We start from the raw sequence: 18594 nt of genomic DNA on the forward strand, positions 1-18594 counted from the left end.
ACTGTAAAGTATGTAATCTTATAGTCTTTGTCCAACAATAATCTGAAAATGAGAAACTTTTGCTACTTTGTCTTGGCTTGAATGATTTCACTTTGCAGTCATTAGACTTTTGATCTTTATTAGAATCAGTTTTATTACTATTTCTCGTCATTTATTCAACTATTTTGCCCCCTCACTGCACTGAGCCCTGTGTATGAGAGTGTAATCTGGGTTTTGCTGTTGTAACAGTAGAGCTGCTGTGTACACTGTGGAAATCTCCTCACCCTGGAGAGATCTCTGACACACCTGCTGCAGCTCACAGCACACAGCACGTTCACATTAATACACACACAGTCTAGAACCCTCCGCCCCCCGAGGCTCTGTAAAATAAGCCCGGACACACTGCTGGAATAAACAATCAGCCTCAGCTTTACGTCACGTCTCCGTGATCACGCAGCGTTCCTCCCCAGCAGACACGCTCTCCAACAGCTACGGTCAGAATATGTTACATTAATCACACTACAGCTACTTTAAACATCATCAGCTCATAGGAGATTCAACTCCAGAGCTGCTATATGTTCTTAACCAATTCTTTACATAATGATTAATATTAATAATAGTAATAATACATAATAATATATTAATAACAAATAAATATTTATTTACAAAGTCAATAAATACATTGATATATAACTAAGTGATGAAATAATAATAATGTTATTATTAGTAGTAGTAGTATTTCTTCACTTAGTTATTTATTTAAATATTTATGTACTTATTTACTTTCTTAGTTAGTTATTTTGTTAAAATTAAAATATATATACTTTTTTTTATTATTATCCTGTTATTATTATATTATGCTATACATTTCTATTTACAATTTGCCCTATGCTATATGCTATATGCAAAAGAAGTGCTATATTTATAAAGTTATTTTAAAAAAATCATTTTAGTTTGAACATTATTATTTCTTTGTATAATTTCTCCTTAGTTATTTTGGTAGTTATTTCTTTTTTCAAATGACTTTTGTTATTTATTTATTTAGTTAGTCATTTGGTTATATTGTAAGCATTGTATTCAAATTCTAAAATGTTATTTTATTGAATTAGTTTTTTATCTGTAAGTTTCTCCTTTTATGTTTTTGATGTACTATTTAATTGTAAAGCATGAAAAGTCTGCTGTATTTATTTATTTATTTATTTATTTATTTATGTTATTGTTTGTATGGAGGAAAACATAGCTGTAAAACACCTAGAGGCCAAAATTTGGCCATTGCAAAAAGTCATAGATGTTTTTAGTGCTTATTTTTATTTATAATGTTTAAAATTCTCATAACTCATTTTTTTTTTGTATGGAAATAAAATCATTGCAAGTTATTTTACTGTTCCAGTCATAATTTGTGTACAATATTATATCATATCTTAGTGGCTTCAACATGATTCTCAGTCATGCATTAAATATGAAAGTAATAAATAAATATATAACAATATAAACTAATAAATAATAACAAATAAGCAGGTGCATGTGTTTTGAAATGTGTAATTCAGGGCTGTTTTGGAGCTGCAGAGGCAGATATTTACTATGGCAGTACAGATGTAGAGTCATCTTTTAGCGGTCAGAGATGACCCTGATGACTCTCCCTGTTGGGTCCAGGCGGCGGTCTGAGCCGTCCGAGTAAGAACGCTGCTGAAGGACTGAAGATGCCACCACAGTGATGTACAGATTTACTGTGAGGGAAATAAAGGAAATGAGCTCCTCAGATTCAGGAACAACGTCTCCCCTCGTCTGTTCGGGATGGACGCAGGGGAGGCTATTTTTACTGCTGTTGTCTTACCTGAGGGACAATCAGAGGTGAGGCTCAGGTGCATGTTTCTCTCTCTCTCTCTCTCTCTCTCTCTCTCTCTCTTTTCTTGAACCTGAAAGTGTTTTCCGTTTGTTAGGATGATGAAATGTTTCCCCTTGAGAGTCGTAGCTGCTGCTAAACGCTGGAAGTGAGAGATTGCAATACTTCTAGCAGCTCTCTCTCCCCCTTCCCTCTCTCTCTTTCTAACTCTATCTATCTATCTATCTATCTATCTATCTATCTATCTATCTATCTATCTATCTATGTATCTAACTCTAACTCTAACTCTCTCACTCTCTCTTACTACCTATCTATCTCTTAACTCTCTTTAGCACTCTATCTCTAATGCTATCTCTGTCTAACTCTATCTCTCTCTATCTCTAACTCTATCTCTCTCTTTCTGACTTTCTTTTACTCTCTCTCTATATCTAAATCTCTCTCTCTCTATCCCAGTCTCTATAACTCTATCACTCTCTATATCTATATATCACTCCACCTCCAACTCTCTCTCTTTCTCTCTCTCTCTCTCTCTCTCTCTCTCTCTCTATCTATCACACCCTATCTATTTCTTTACTCTCTTGCGCTCTCTCTCTAATGCTATCTGTCTAACTCTATCTGTAACTCTCTCCCTCTGTATATACCTAATTTTATCACCCTCTTTAATTCTCTCTCTATATCTCTCTAGCTCTCTCTCTCTCTGTCCCTCTCTCTATCTAACTCTCTCTCCATCTCTAAATTTCTCTCTTTCTCTCTCTAACCCTTTCTATATCTACGTCTATCTATCTATCTATCTATCTATCTGTCTGTCTGTCTGTCTGTCTGTCTGTCTATCTATCTATCTATCTATCTATCTATCTATCTATCTATCTATCTATCTCACACAGACATATCTGCAGTTCCAGAGTCTCTTATAACCCATCACTATGAATATGTGAAGAGTCTCGACTGAGAACTCCAGTCTTCAGTGGTCTCATATAAAATAACACCTTTTTATGTTGAAATGACCTAAAAGGGGATTCCACCAATATTTTCAAATTCCTCGAAAACTCAGTGTTTGAGATGTAAACAGAGTCATTCAGAGTGGTTTGGTGGTTTCTTGACAGTGGTGGTGATAGGAACCAGGGGTCGCCATGACTACAACACAAATATAGACATTTTATTTACTATCCAGAACCACCAGTGAACCTACACGAGTCTTCTGAGTTTATATGGAATGTTGATGATGGAAAATAGTGGAAAATCTGAAATAATAAGTTTTCTTTGGGGACTATTTCACCTCATAACACCCTGTATGTACCATTTTAGGGGAAAAGAAAAGCTGTGCAGATATTATTATTGCATTGAGATTCTGTTTTTGGTACATTAGCAGGCTGATCTGGGGATAAGGGGAAGTTCAGGATTCAGTGTCTGTGTTAATTTGTTATTAATCTTCCATGTGTCAAAGCTGTACTGTGAATTGTGCATAATTAAGTGAGTATATGCAAAATGCTGGTGCTTTCCTAGCATGCATAATCCAGTATATGAACATCACAGGCACTTCAGTTCTGATAACCCTGAGAAACGATGTTTTGCTTTCTATGAAGCACCACACAGTTTCACCCCACTGTGAACCAATTATGGTGCACTCGTTAGCCAGTTAGTTGGCTGGTCTAAAAAGCACCTTGCATCCTGGTGGCAACTGCTACACAAAGAAATATCTGGCACAAAGCTAGTAAGCTTGTCATCAGTGTCCTCAGCTTATGACTAAAAATTGCTATCATGTTTCCTGATAGCATTACTTAGAGGTAAAGAGAAAAAGCAAAGGCCCTAAAACTGAACCTTGTGGGACTCCACAAGAACTGTTAACATTTCTTCCTGAAAGATTTCCCAGTGAAACTGAGAACAGGACTGTCTGTTCATCAAATAGGATGATACCATAGCTTTAACACATTTAGAAACAAAAGCACATTAAAAAAAAGCATTAAAACGTTACCAAAACACATTTTGAAAGAGAGCTAGTGAAAGTGGAGGAACCCAAAATTAGCACAGCCAGTCCTATTTTGTTACGCTCCATTTCATTAATACACCTGAGCCAGGTATGGTACATCCTACGCCCTTGATGTTCTTGGCTGAGGTGCGTTTTTAGCCTGAGCAGAATAAAAAGTGGACTCGCTTGGAGTCTCTGAAGAGCAGATTAAAAACCCCTCGATTTAATGAGCGCAGATTCACAGTATTGCAGCTCTGAGCTGTTTCAGAGAACTGAAAACTGACCTGCCAGCTGCAGAACGGGATTTTATGCATGTTAAAGTTCTGCAGTTTGCACCATGCCAGATTCTTTTGTTCTCATCTCACTCATATAGATGGTGCATGTCTGACCCCTGGAGGCATCATGTGGTACTGCAGGTGCTATAATAAAAGTTTAATCAGTAGAAAAGTGCACAACACACCCCGTGGACCCTCAGAAGGCTCCAGAATCCAAATTAAAATGAGTACTGTGAAGGTATTCTGACTTTATGATGTTGATTAAGAATACAGGGTCTATGAGAAATAAAATGAAATACAAATTCAGAAAAAAGGCCATTATTACAGTTAAATTGCAGCCGACTGTATGCTTGGATAGATGAGCTGTTGCCCTCACAGTAGTGCTGTAACAAGTTCTTGCTCTTGTTTTTTACTCTGTGTGTATATCACAGAACACAGAGATAACACTTCAGACCAGTTCCTGACATTAATTAGACCTAGTCTAGAATGAAACTGCAGTACAATTAGTTCGTCAGTTCTTTAGTAAAGGCAATGATTCTGTTTAGAATCATTTGCGTGCCTAAATGGTTCTTTGCATGGTGAAATGGTTCTTCTGATTGATGGAGAATGTGTTGTACATGGTACTACATAGTTACAACTGTTACAATATACTCTATATATATTTATATATAGAGTCCTCTATATATACTCTACTGTTACAAGCTTGACATCATAACAATAGAAGAACCCTTCTTGGTGCTACATAGAACCACATACAACACAATACAACTCCATCAATCTGAAGAACTTTTCCAAAACCCTTTCTTTGGATGTCCATGGTTCTATATAGAACCACTATCATTATGGAAGAATGCTTGAGGAACCACAAGAGAACTTTTTCATGATTAAATGGTGAAATTGTTCCTCAAATGGAGAATGTATTGATTATGGTTCTATATAGCACCAAAAAAGTGTTTTTCTATTGTTATGATATCAAGCTTGTAACAATAGAAGAACCCTTCTTGGTGCTATATGGAACTCTTTTCAAAATAAAGCACATTCTCCATGAATGTTAAAAATGATTTCACAATGCAAAAAAACATTTAAGCATGCAGTCGTTCTGCATTGAAGTCATGGTTCTAGATAGAACCATTGCCCTTACTGAAGAACCTTTGAACAACCATGTAATAAATCATCACCACATATAAACATAGCTTAACTTACATTGTAATACAAAACCAAACTGTGCTTACATGGACATTCTTCCACACCAAACTAACCCAGTCAGGCCTTTATGGAGCTGCTTTGTGCACTGGGGCTCAGTCATGCTGGAACAGAAAAGGTTCTTCCCCAAACTGTTCCCACAAAGATGGAAGCACAGAATTGTCCAAGATGTCTTGTTCTGCTGAAGCGTTAAGATTTCCCTTCACTGGAACTAAGGGTTCTAGACCAACCCCTGAAAAACAACCCCATATCATCATCCCATTATTTTATATTTGGCACACATGTAGTCTGAATGCAAACATTTGGCCCCAGTTTGGCTCCCATAGTAATATCATGGCTCTTTTTTGCTTGAAGTCTATGCCATTATCAATAGCCGCCAACATGAGAGTCATCTGAAGGGGTCGCTAATCTACATTAACCTCTGATCTGAAATAAAGGTAGAGCAAGCTCACACGTCATGATGGTCCAGCTAAAGCCAACTATCTAGTAAAGCAAACAACGCTAACGGTGCTTTTGTTTACTGCACACCGAATGTCAGATTTGTTGAAAGGTGGAACGATGGCAGTGCAGTGGGTCTAAATGAACTCAAGTCGTCACTGAGGGCATACAGTGTCTGTATGTTGCAAATGTTGCAGCAGCATTGGGAAAGGGCCACATTACAGACACATGCTTCTGTGGAAACACTGCAGTTCAGTTGGATTACAGATCTCCCTCTCTCTCTCTCTCTCTCTCTCTCTCTCTCTCTCTCTCTCTCTCTCTCTTTCTGTCACATGCACCTCTAACTCAGCTCATTCCCCGTATGGTCTTTTAGATAATTTAGCACAGTGGTTCTCAGTCGTGGTCCTGGAGAAACCTGGTCCTACATTTTTTATTGTTTTCCATGCTTCAAATAATGAATCTTTCATTACAGAAGAACCTTCAATCTAAAGGACAGAAATGAAGCACTACATGCAGTCAGTGTGGTGTTTAAAGGAAAGAGGCAAAAACAACTTTAGTGTGTTTGGATAGCGTGTATGCGAGCTAGTACAATAGCTAATTTAGCAGCTGCAGACTAACTACAGCCTAAACCCTTGTTTAATGTTGTTGTTTGGATAGCACATATGTTAGCTAGCACAGTAGCTAATGTCGCAGATGTTTAAGCAAATTACTGATCATATCACTTTGAAAACTACAACCAAACTACCTGTTACGCTAGCGAGCTAGCATGCCTGCTATACAAACCACAGGCTACCCTCCTGTGTGAAGTTGTATGATAACGCTCAGTGGTGAACCATGACTATTAGTGCTAGGCCTTCAGTTCACAGCCATAACTGCCAAACCTTCATCAAAAACGAAGAAAAAAAACCACCTTTGTGCTCATTTCTGCTAGCCCCACTAAAGGATGCTAGTGGTAGGTTAGCACTAAGTTAACAGTGATTCATGTGACCGTTTTGCAGCTGTTCTAGAGAGACAAGGCATTTTTCCCTATAGAATTGGTTCCACTCATTGTAAATCAAAGTGTGCTTGACTCCTCCATCACTTCCTAATTATGTTGGCAGTTAATCTAATGTGTAAGGCCTTCAGTGCAGCTCCTGAACTCCTAGCCAATGGGAGAGCTCGCTTGGCTGTATCTACCTAGATACCACAGAGAGAGCAATCCTGAGTCAATAATTTTCCATTGGGCATTTCAAGACTTAACACTTAAAACACTCCAACGAAACCTTAACAATGAAATAAGAGTGTTATTACAATACAAACAGAGTTTAAATGCAACAAACATGACGATTCTCACAATGAAGTAAGGCCTAGATGGTCTTGTGGGTTCTCCACTGGTGTACGCGTTAACTAATAGTTTAGTTGGTTGTTAGCTTATTTACCCATTAACTGTACATTAACTGCTGCTTATTACATTATACATATAAAGAAGCAACATGAGACCATGATTCTTATTTTAAAAATATATAATATAATAAGTCAGAAGTTGATGAGTAAGCAGCTCCATCAATCAGTCATCAAAAAACAAGGCTCACTCTGAAAAACAGCTAAGAATCAAATAAGAACCACCGAAAACAAAACCCGAGATGAACTGACACAACAAGCAACAGGTGGTGTGAATAATGAGGGGGTGGAGCCGGAATGTTCCAAGGAGATCCAGGAAGGTGGTGGGCCTGTGATTTTCAGCTGCATAGTCATAAGAACTGGACATTTGCTTTGGTCTTAATTAAAAAAAAAGAGAAAATGTATCTATAAATCATTAAATTAACACATAAGTATCAGTTAGTTGCTTCTTTATATGATAAAGAATCATTAATCAGTTCATTATCAGTGTAATAAACAGCATTTAGAACAAAATTAGTTAACAGCATTATCAGTTACGAACTAATAAGTACTCGAACAGTTACTAAGTAATAACTAATTCTTATTGAAGAGTTGACTATTATATCAATAAGTGATGAATGAATTACTAACAACATCACTGATAATTTATATGTGATTAATGTGAAGTGTTCCCTTTCAATTCAAATTAGCCCATTTTAAAGCTTAGTTTTCAAGGTTTCTGTATCGGAAAAAAGCAGCATCGTACCATCTCTAGCTGTGACCCCTGTGTTACAAAAGAAGAGCTATAAAGAAAGAAAAGAAGAGACTCTTGAAGGGCTCATCATTAGCTGTTGAGGTTGACTGGGTGCTTTGGTGCTTTAGAGCAGGGAAAGTGCACTATGACCAGATTTGGCAGCACTGCAGTTCAGTCACACACAGAAAAGGAGTTGGCACCAGTGCTTTACACTGAGTCATGTTTTTTTATATGTATATATATATATAACTGTCATTCTTCCTGTAATCCTTGTGTTGGTGTAAAGCGACTATGACTCATTAGAGCAAACGATTTCAATGCAAAATGAAGCATGCAAACAAAACCTAACATCTCCATTTTTGCTGGTTTTCAGTTTTTGACATAATCTGAAAATATCTGTTACCCTTTGCATTGTCTGTAAATTTCATATTGAATGGACCAAAAGAAACGACCCAAAATGACTTGGAAAAATGTCTGGTTCCATTGACTTACATTAAAAGTGAAGTAGATTTTTTCCTTCTCCTGTAAAGTTACCATTTTGGAGATTTTTTTCCGATAACAGCGATATATTTGTATTTACTGTAACATTAGTGTCTTGCATAGCAAATAAACTTTTTTTTTAAAAATATAAATTAATGATATGCCTAAAACTTCTGCATATAAAAAAATGTTTTAAACTCATTTTTAGCAGCTGCATTCAAACAATCGTGAAATTTGTGAGTGCTGTGGCCCCTTCAGTACCCCCACGTCCTCCATCCCAGCTTCTCCAGACCTCCAGTGATGCTCCGGAGTACTGTATTCACAAAACATCTCAGAGGAAGTGGGCTGATCTTAGACCACAGGCATTATTTATAGAACATACTTCATAAATCATTTCAAATTTGTTCTTCTGATATATCCTCAGCATTTGCATATGATTGAGTTGTACAATTGTTTATGAATCTTGCACTGTAATGCTTGAAACTGGCTCTGTGTTTATAGGTGAGGTTGGACATTTTCACACACTTTCAAGTCAAATTCACATTTTACTCACATGCAAACTTTCAGATACAAGCATTTTACAGTCACATCGAACTAAGGTTTTATAAACGAAGCCTCAGACTCTTCTTGTACCAAATGGTCATGTTCAGGTGTTCATAGAAACAGAGGCAGGATCAGCCTCCCTCCTTCTGAAGTGGTTTATGATTGCTGGTTCTGGACACTACATGATAAAGAATTGGAAAAATGTACAGCAGAAACAGTTGTAATCTGCTGTAATACAGCAGTTCGCTGTAAAAATGGTGCATTCTGAGAAATAAGAGTCAAGCTTTTAGTCAAAGAAGGTAAAATGTTGGACTTTTAATTAGCTGTTATCGGCAAAGCACGTTGGGAAAGTGGGCAGTACTTTGTGCAGTCTTGAGCAAACTGTTTCTGAATATTGTAGTGATAAGGGTGGAGCGTCCCACCAATTCTTGTTGTTCAGTTTTGTAATTTCCTATTTTAATTTCATTTTTCGTATCTCTTTATTTTACAGTATGTAGTATTTAACAGGTAGATATGTAGTACTTACAAGTAATTTTCTGGTATGTACTTTGCACTTTCATAGTACAGGCCAGTGCTTGGTTGCATAAAACACTTTAAATGAATTTTCCTCAAGATTACCCTCAAATATTTCTAAAGTGTGTTGCACAGAAGAACCTTATTAGGGTATTACTTAAGGGTTTCCTTAAGTGAAATCATCATACATCCTTACACTTTCCATTAACGATCAACTTTCCCTTAAATTATCCCTCAAACATTGCACAAAGTTCCTTAACTGTCATTTCCCTTTGTTTAACTTTAAGTTTGAGAGGGCAGATTTGACCATCGCTAAATGTATAAGCTAGTGTGCTGGAAGATGATCTTGACTGCCACACCATTAGCCAGTAATTGTTGCTTTGCTGACGCATTTTCATGACACCTATCAAAGCTTTATTAATAGAGGGATTTATTTGAAGCTGTGAGCTGAGCTTTGCTCTGCTTTGCTCCACCCATATAGACTGATAGATGTCATTAAATTTGATCAGAGTGATTTTGCATGACGTGATGTAGGCACGTGTAGAGCCATGATATATATATATATATATATATATATATATACACAGACACACACACACACACACATATATATATAGTCTTCCGGACAAGTTTCCAGTGGAGTTTTTGCCTGAAGTGGCAGACATTCTGCATGTCTATTGTTTCTGTGTGCTGGTTGTATGATGGTTAAATTAAGGACCGATGGTTAAATTAAGCAGTTCATTTTTCTTCTTGGCAGAAGCAACAGCTTATCAAAACTCATTTAGGAGAGTCGGACGGTTTCTAGAGCAAAACTTCAGTAATAAATATTAGCATTTAGAAGTTAGGGTAGATGTGCTCCTGCAAGGATGCAACCAATTGGTGCATACTGAGCATGACCAGAGATTCACTAATGTTAGAGAAGATGGCAATTTTCTGGCAGAAATCATAACGCCAAGAGCAAGGGCTGCGAGCTGGACAGGAAACTACAATAGCACATCAAATGCAACAGTGTTCATTTGGTGGAATATGACAGAGGTGCCTAAATAGTCAAAAGACCATGAGAAACAAAAATTACAGGGATATTTTTACGCAATTTTTACAGGATGTGTATATATTGAAGGGAGCTACAATGGCCCAATATAAAAGAACACCTCACTCTTCCCTAGAACAGAAGAACTGAGCCTTCAAACAGTCTCATAACTGGTCTTAAACCAGAACTTACCTGCTCAACTCTGCTGGTAACTATTTTTAGTTAATTTCTACATTAATCAATTGACTATTCATACAAATAAAATGTCAATTTTTGAACCTTGTATCTCCATTTTTCAGTTTTTGACATAAATTGAAAATGCCTGCTGACCTTTACATTGTGTGTAAATTTCATCAAGAATGGGCCAAAAGAAATGGCTCGAAATAACTTGGAAAAAAGTCTGGCTCCATTGACTTACATTACAAGTAATATGTGTTTTTTCCTTTTCCTGTAATGTTACCATTTTGGAGATTTTCTCTTTGCACAACAGCGATATACGAATACCAAAAGGGTGTTGTGGAATGCATGACAACGTTTGGACACTTGAGAACAAAAACAGAAAAAATACCATTCTATGTATTTGTTACCCCTTTAAGGTGAATACAATCAATTGGTGCTCACTAAACATGTCCAGAGAGTCTCTAATATAAGAGGAGATGACAGTCCTCTGCTGTTAGACATTGGTGAAAAGCATAGCGCCTGGCTTGGCCAATCAAATGAGACCTCATAAGGTGTAGGCTAATCGTATCCATGATGCTCTTCTGAGTGTTACGACAGTTCTTTTCAGCAATGACAAAACAGGTCATGAGTGCTGAGCCATTAACGTTAGCGCTTTACAAAAGTGAGTTTTGGAGAAATCATTACTGATCACTGCTGTTGTAATGCACTGCAATACCGATGGCTACACACTACAGCTGTTAGGTCTGCACATACTTGCACTGCAACCAAGTGTTTGTTCAGCTGCTGTAGCTAAACTTAACAGCAGTTAGGGCCACCATCAGAGATGCTTCTCTGAGTTACTGTCTGCTATGAACTGTTGTGTAACGTGAAAATGCATTTTATTGTCGGAAGATGTGTGAAATAAAGGTAAATTAAAAAGAGAGAGAAAAGAGCACCATTTGGACGGTGACTTGCCAGTTAAATGGATGCTATTTGTCCTGCTTTAGCTGATTTGTCTGGTAGAAAACAATGAAAATTACTATGAGTAAAGCTGATTCATCTTGAGTGCATTAACTTTGGCTGGGTAGAGTTAAATCTTGAAGATTAATGGGTTGTTTAGAACATTAAGGTATTTCTGATGGGCTAATGTCTGAGAAATCTTTGGTTATTTAACTTTGTAAATGACCAGGGCCTTGCCAGCAGGCCCAAAGTTTTAGAGCTCCACCAGTTTGCATTGAAGTCCTTGTAATTACCGATTAATAAGCCTTAATAAGTATGTAATAAGCCTGAGTTTTTTTAAAGAGCAGTATATGTTACAACTATATACAACTATAACTATAAATATAATAAAATATAACAAACAATATATAGCCAAATCATTATGAATTGCTATTATATTATAGTCATAGTCCAACTTTGCATTTGTAACTGGAAGCAATGGTCAGGTTATTAGTGAGGTTATTTGTATTACTACATAGTAATAATAACATCCTGATCTGCTCCCAGGGGATATATGGAAAACATATAATACTTAGTTAAGCCATCCTGGAAGGATCAATTAGATCCTCAACACATATTTTATAACATATACAGCAGTGGTTTTCAGCCTGTAGGCTGCAGCCCCCTCAGTGGGCCATGAAGGTACTATAGTAAACACAAACATTCATTACAATATTCATTTAACCAAATGTAAGATTAACCCTCTTTCGCACACATGATGACAGCATCATGAATTGTTTCACTTTACTTACATAAAATGGACCTGACTATTAAAACCTAAATAAAAAAATGCATGCATAGGTCCTTCGGGAGTATGTTGCCTTAAGGCAACGTTGTGCAATAATGGAAAGAAGTTATCATCAGAGCATCATAAACAGAATTTGTTATTCTAAATATTTCACATTAAACTACCCAATTTGTTGATCTTTAAATAATAAAAATGCTAAAAAAAATCTTTTTCATGTTATTTTCGAAGAAAACACATTATGAAACTCTAAAAAGTAATAGAGGTTTAAAAATGCCCAAAAAGAGACAGCATAACCAAATACACATTTTTTTTTTTTGGTTTATTCAAACTATTCCCTTCATTTTGCTTCATTTTGAGCATTCCATTGTCATTAAATATGTATAACGTCACTCTAAAGTGAAGAATATGGGTTTGTTGCCCTGAGGCAACATCATGCAGTAGAGGGTTAAATAGGACAAATATTACTGATTATTATTTGCAAAAATTAAACCTTATATTTATAATATGGGAATATGAGAACTGAAAATGAGTAACTACAGCTCTGTGCTGTTTGGTCTCAGGTCTTTTCACAAGACTAAACACAGTGAATAGATATCTAAACCTGTCGAATTGAGCCAGAACTCTGTTTGCTGCATTCCTCTCTTCAGCCTGATGTCCAGGACTCGGTAGCTGCTGAATCAGCTTTCTCCTTTAGGTGAGTTCAGCTTCCAGTTACCTCAGACAGAGTCATCGCATTCAATTTCCACCTTACCCCAAGACCGAGACAAGTCCAAATGAGGTCGAGACCGAGACCGGACTTGAGTACTGCAACACTTATAAACAGGAATGCACCAGTCATTTATCACATACTACTCCACAGTATTTTATCTTTTGTTGATGAAACTGTCTCTGTTGAAGATGAACGACAGGACAGTCGATATGTCTTTACGATCTACGTCCACAAAACAGCGGTTTGCTGAGGGTACTCAGGCATTTCCTCTGTTTACTCTGAATCACTCACTCAGAGCCTCTGGTCCCCCTGCTCGCACCCATCACCCTGCGGAGGGTCTCTGGCAGGCCCCAACTTGCCCTAGCATTATTAAACACAGTTTGGGTCCTTTCTCCAACCAGGAATCTGCAGTGTAGACAGGTAACTATCTTGAATGATGGAAGTCAGTTAATGTTTTGAGAAGATAGAAATATGAAGTGTTTGCTTGTACACTCTTAAAAGAGATGGATCTTCAAAGACAATGGTTTTGTATAGAACCATGAACACTCAAAGAACCATATGCATGCTCACACGATTCTTTGCATAGTGAAATGGTTCTCCAGATGGAGAATGTGTTCTATATAGCACCAAAAAGCTAGCATAAGTTGTAAAACTACCATGAATATGAATAAAATGGGAGACTGTTATGGGAATTATAGTAGTAGTAGTGGTGAGTACAGCTGCTTCAGTAAATACATGCCTATGTGACAGTGTGATACATGCCTAGGTTACAGGGCACCTACAACTCAGTACTTTTTTCCAGTACAGTAATTCAGTCCATATTAATTGGTAGTTTGAGCTGAAGACAATAAAACAGGTCACTACTGTGTAATTACTATGGACAAAAGCTCACTTTATTCCACAGGCCTGTTACTACAGTGTAACTACAGTGGGGCAGTCATGGGCTGGAGGTTAGGGAACCAGCCTTGCGACCCCCTGATTGATCCCCTGAGCCAACAGTACATTAATATGTGATTAATTACTGTACTGGAGAAAAGCTACATACTGTGTATCTCTCTATCAAGGATGCATAGTTAATGCAACTGTTTGTAGTACTTACCACTATTTCGTAACTTATGTATACCTGCTGTTTCTCATATTAGTTACTCTGTACTTACATATTGAACATACTGCAAAGTATGCATTAAGTATTACTTGTAAATGCTACATATTTACGATTATCTTCTGAGTAAATACTGCTGTACATACCTGTTGGTTTTTATGTAATGTAAACACAAAATATGTACCAGAAAATAACTTGTAAGTACCACAGATTTACTAGTCACTGACCATACCTTAAAATAAAATGCTACCCTTTTTTATTTTTGTTTTCACATGTTATTCCCATGCAGGAGTGCCCCTGAAATCTGATTGGCTACCATACACTTTTAGTAATAAAGATTCTTTGCAGGTACATTTTTCATCCATCAAAGTACAAACAGTGTAAATGTTCCCTCAAAGCTCCAACAGTGGTTTTAAGGTCTGATTGTGAACCTTAAATAAGTGTTTCCAGGTGAAAAGTTCGTATTTGTACCTTTTCATAACCGAATGTTTTAAACAGAACAGTAAAATAAAGTCCTGGAGACGAGACGGGGTGTGTGGAGTCAGTACAGCTTAGAACATATCATTTCAGTGGATTATGGTTCAGTTATGTTCCCTGACTAAAGGTACTGAGATGTACGCTTGAGGGTCCCACCCCAGTGACAAGAGGGGCACTGCCCAAGTGACAGTTTACCTTTATTTCTGAGAGTGTAGATGCAACCCCAACATTTCTACCACGACATCGGCTGCCACCTCGCTGTGGGGTGGGTGTATGTGCCCTAAAGAGGAGAGTTGTTTCGCAGTTGGTGATCGATGGAACAACTGCCCAAACTCTCCAACCCCAACACCAACCCATTCACATTGTGAGTACATCTCGCCTCTCCTGCTTTGGCTTTAAGGGGAGAGTGGTTTCACTACTGGCAATTGGTGGAACAACTGTCCAATCCCTCTCAAACCACCCCTCAACCCCACCAACCCCCTCACCCATTCACAATGGATATTTGGTAACTACCATCTCTGTAATAATAATAATCATACATACATACATACATATCTCATCTAAACCGCTTATCCTTCTGGGTTGTGGTGAGGTGCTGGAGCCTATCCCAGCAAATTTTATTTATAAGTGCCTTTCAAGATACCTAAGGACACTGTACACATAAGATTAAGACAAAGATATAAAGAAAAGATAAAACATATAAATGAATTTTAGCATTGTTTTGAGCCTGCAACACTAAAAGCCATCTTAAATCTCCAAATGTATGCAACCTGAAGGGTGGGACAGAAAGCAGGTAGGTGTCAAAGGACTGGAGAGAGTGTGAAGGTGAATAGGAGCAGTAAGGTAAGGAGATACCAGATCATGCAGGGACTTAAAAACCAAAAGAAGTGTTTTATACTGTATATGGTAGCAGACAGGGAGCCAGTATAAACTTAAGACAGCGGGAGTTTTATGTTCCCATGGTCTCAAATGTGTAAGAACCTTAGAAGCTGAGTTCTGGACTTCTTCAGACCACAAGCAGGAAGCCCCCCAGGAACAGCATTGCAGTAGTGAAGCCTAGAGGTCATGAAAGCATAAATAGGGGTCTCAGCTACAGAGTGGGAAAGAGAAAAATGTAACTGGACAATGTTCTTAAGATGAAAATATATGGTTTTAGTGGTGTTTTTAATGTGGCCATTGAATGACGATGAGAAGACCAGAACGACAACATGATTCCTAACCTGGGTGACAAAGAACATCATAAAACCTGGGATAGCCAGTGTGGATTGTCCTATTATCTAAGGTGACAGAAAATGCAGTTAGTATAGCCTGAGGTCTTTGATTTAACCAATCAGCAAGTGGAAGTCTGTTTGAGGATTTAGTGTATATATAGATTTGCATAGCATCTGCATAGCAATGGAACTAGAGGCCATGTTGTCTAATGCCACATGGAAACATATACATCATTGTCGGAGCAAAACCTTGTTTCTCCATACTTTACTTTTAATGTAAGTCAGTGGAAGCAGATTTTTTTTCCAAATAATTTTGGCCCGTTTGTTTCGGTTCACTCATCATAAAATTTACAAAAAATGCAAAGAACAACAGGCATTTTTAAATTATGTCAAAAACTGAAAAGCAACAAAAATAGAGATGTGAGGTTTTGTACAGATAGCAGTGATATAATGAAAAGTAAAGGGCCAAGAACTGAGCCCTGGGGAACACCATTGAGGAGAAGAGATGGGTCAGGCCTAAACCTGCCAATAGAAACAAATTGTTGTCTGTCAGAAAGATATGATCTGAACCAAGTACAGAGTCAGTGATAACAGTCAAGTTCTCAAGTCTGCACAGCAGAACAAGTATGTGTAACAAGCCAGCATTAGCTACCAATAAACCATTTGTAACTCTAACCAGTGCAATTTTAGTTTTTTTTTTTAATTCTTAATAAATTTACATGACCAGTCTGAATATGTAGTTAATTCCCAAAGGTCCTTACAACACTGGGCCCAAGAACGATGACAGTCCAGATTATTTAACTTATTTCTAGATGTCATTTTTTTCTGAGGGATTTTGCTTATTTTTTACATCTGCCAATATAGTGAAATAATGCCACTACATAAAATCCCTACACGAAGATAACATCTACAAATATGTTAAATAATTTCACTATATTGACAGGTCATTTTGCTTGTCTGCAAAAAGAAGCAAAAATAATCTGCCAATAATTTCCATAAGTACTCCATAAAATCACTCCAAATGAGAAAATATGTCTGTACATAATATTATAATAAGCTTGCAACATCTCAAGATGAGAGATATTAGATAATTTTGAGTAGATTTTCAACAATTTTACTTCAAAACATAATTTTTGTGCAGTGTAGTTGTGGGTTTTCCTGTTAATACTGTATCTCTACAGAAAAAGACTGTAGAAATACTGTAATCAACTGTATAGTAATTGTATAATTCAGTACTGTAAATAAACAGTAAATTGCACTCAAAAATGTGTGGATATGAAACAAATGAGTTGTGTTGTCTTCAAGTAACTAGTTTATGTGAAATGGACAAAAATGAATGCAAGGACATTTCAATGAATGAAAACTGTTGTTCTTGATATAAAAACATAAATTGCACTGAAATGTGTCAATTTTGTTCTATCAATAGTTAAACTTGACATTGAGCTAGCAAAGTCTATACCGACTCTGTTCAATTTGGCTGAATGCAAATGTGTGACATATTTTAATTAAATTCATAAAACAGTTTATTTTTCTGATGCAGGACAATTCCACCAAAATTCTTTACAGTGTAGAGCTCTGGTATTGCTTAGTGTCACATTATAAAGATAACAGCTGTATCATCTGTACTGTGGAGCCAGTTTGATAGGTGAGATTTGCATAGCTTGACTGGTTTTGCAGTACTACAGATGCATATTAATATGCCTGGCATGGCTTGTGTAGAGGCTGAGTTTAATAACTCAACAAAACTCCATAGAGACGGGCGCCGCAGCTCCCTGACCTACCCCCCCCCCATCTCCGCTTTTCTCTTCCTCAAACTCCATCCGTCTGAGAGAGCAGCGCTGCTACTGCTACTTCCTGCTGTAAAAAAAAGAACAAGCTATGACACATCAACAGTGTTTCTGATCTCTACAAGAGAGCGACAGCCAAGACATGATTAATTAGATCTGTGTGAAAGAGAGAGAGCGAGAGAGAGAGAAAAGGAGACTATACAGTTACTCAAGCCCAACAACTATATACATATTTATGTGGATGTTACGTAACGTGTCCTTTATGTAAATATGGAAATGCTGAATACTTATGAGGTGCAGATTATGTAGCAAACTCCAAACGAACTCTTTTACAAAATGAAAACAACAGGAGCAAGAGCACTGCTTCACATAACGGGGAAGAGCCAATTAATAAATCTCTTTTTCAAATGCTGTACCAAATTCTGCTTAAAATGATGGTAAAATAGGCAGATCTCGCTGCTGTGGGCTGTTTATTGGAGCTGTAACTGTAAATCAGTGACTCATCAATTTATGTGCACTGAGATTGACATGATTTCTGATGCAGGTCTGAGATCTGAGATATGCTCCAAAAAAAGATCTCATTTAGGAAGCAATTCAACATCATATGCAATGATTTGGACTGCCTGTGAAAGATACGTAATCATTTTTGACCATGTGAAAAGGATATTTGGTGATTTTTGATCATGTGAAAAGGAAAATCATACTGAAATCATAAAAAAATCTGGAAAATCATATTAGGGAAATCATATTCAATGATTTTTGACCATGTGAAAACAAAAATTCAAATATTTTTGACAAACTGCAATAAATATTCGACATTTTTTGATTATGTAAAAAGATATTACATGATTTTGATCAAGTGAAAAAGATATGTAAAGATTTTTGACCATCTGCAAAAGATATTTGATGATCTTTGACCATGTAAATAAAAGAAATTCAATTATTTTTGTCCACCGGCAAAAGATATACTGTAATTTTTGATCTTGTAAAAAAATATATGCAAAGATTTTTGACCATTT

Source organism: Colossoma macropomum, unplaced genomic scaffold (genome assembly GCF_904425465.1).
Source record: "Colossoma macropomum unplaced genomic scaffold, Colossoma_macropomum, whole genome shotgun sequence".
In the NCBI taxonomy this organism is placed as follows: Eukaryota; Metazoa; Chordata; class Actinopteri; order Characiformes; family Serrasalmidae; genus Colossoma; species Colossoma macropomum.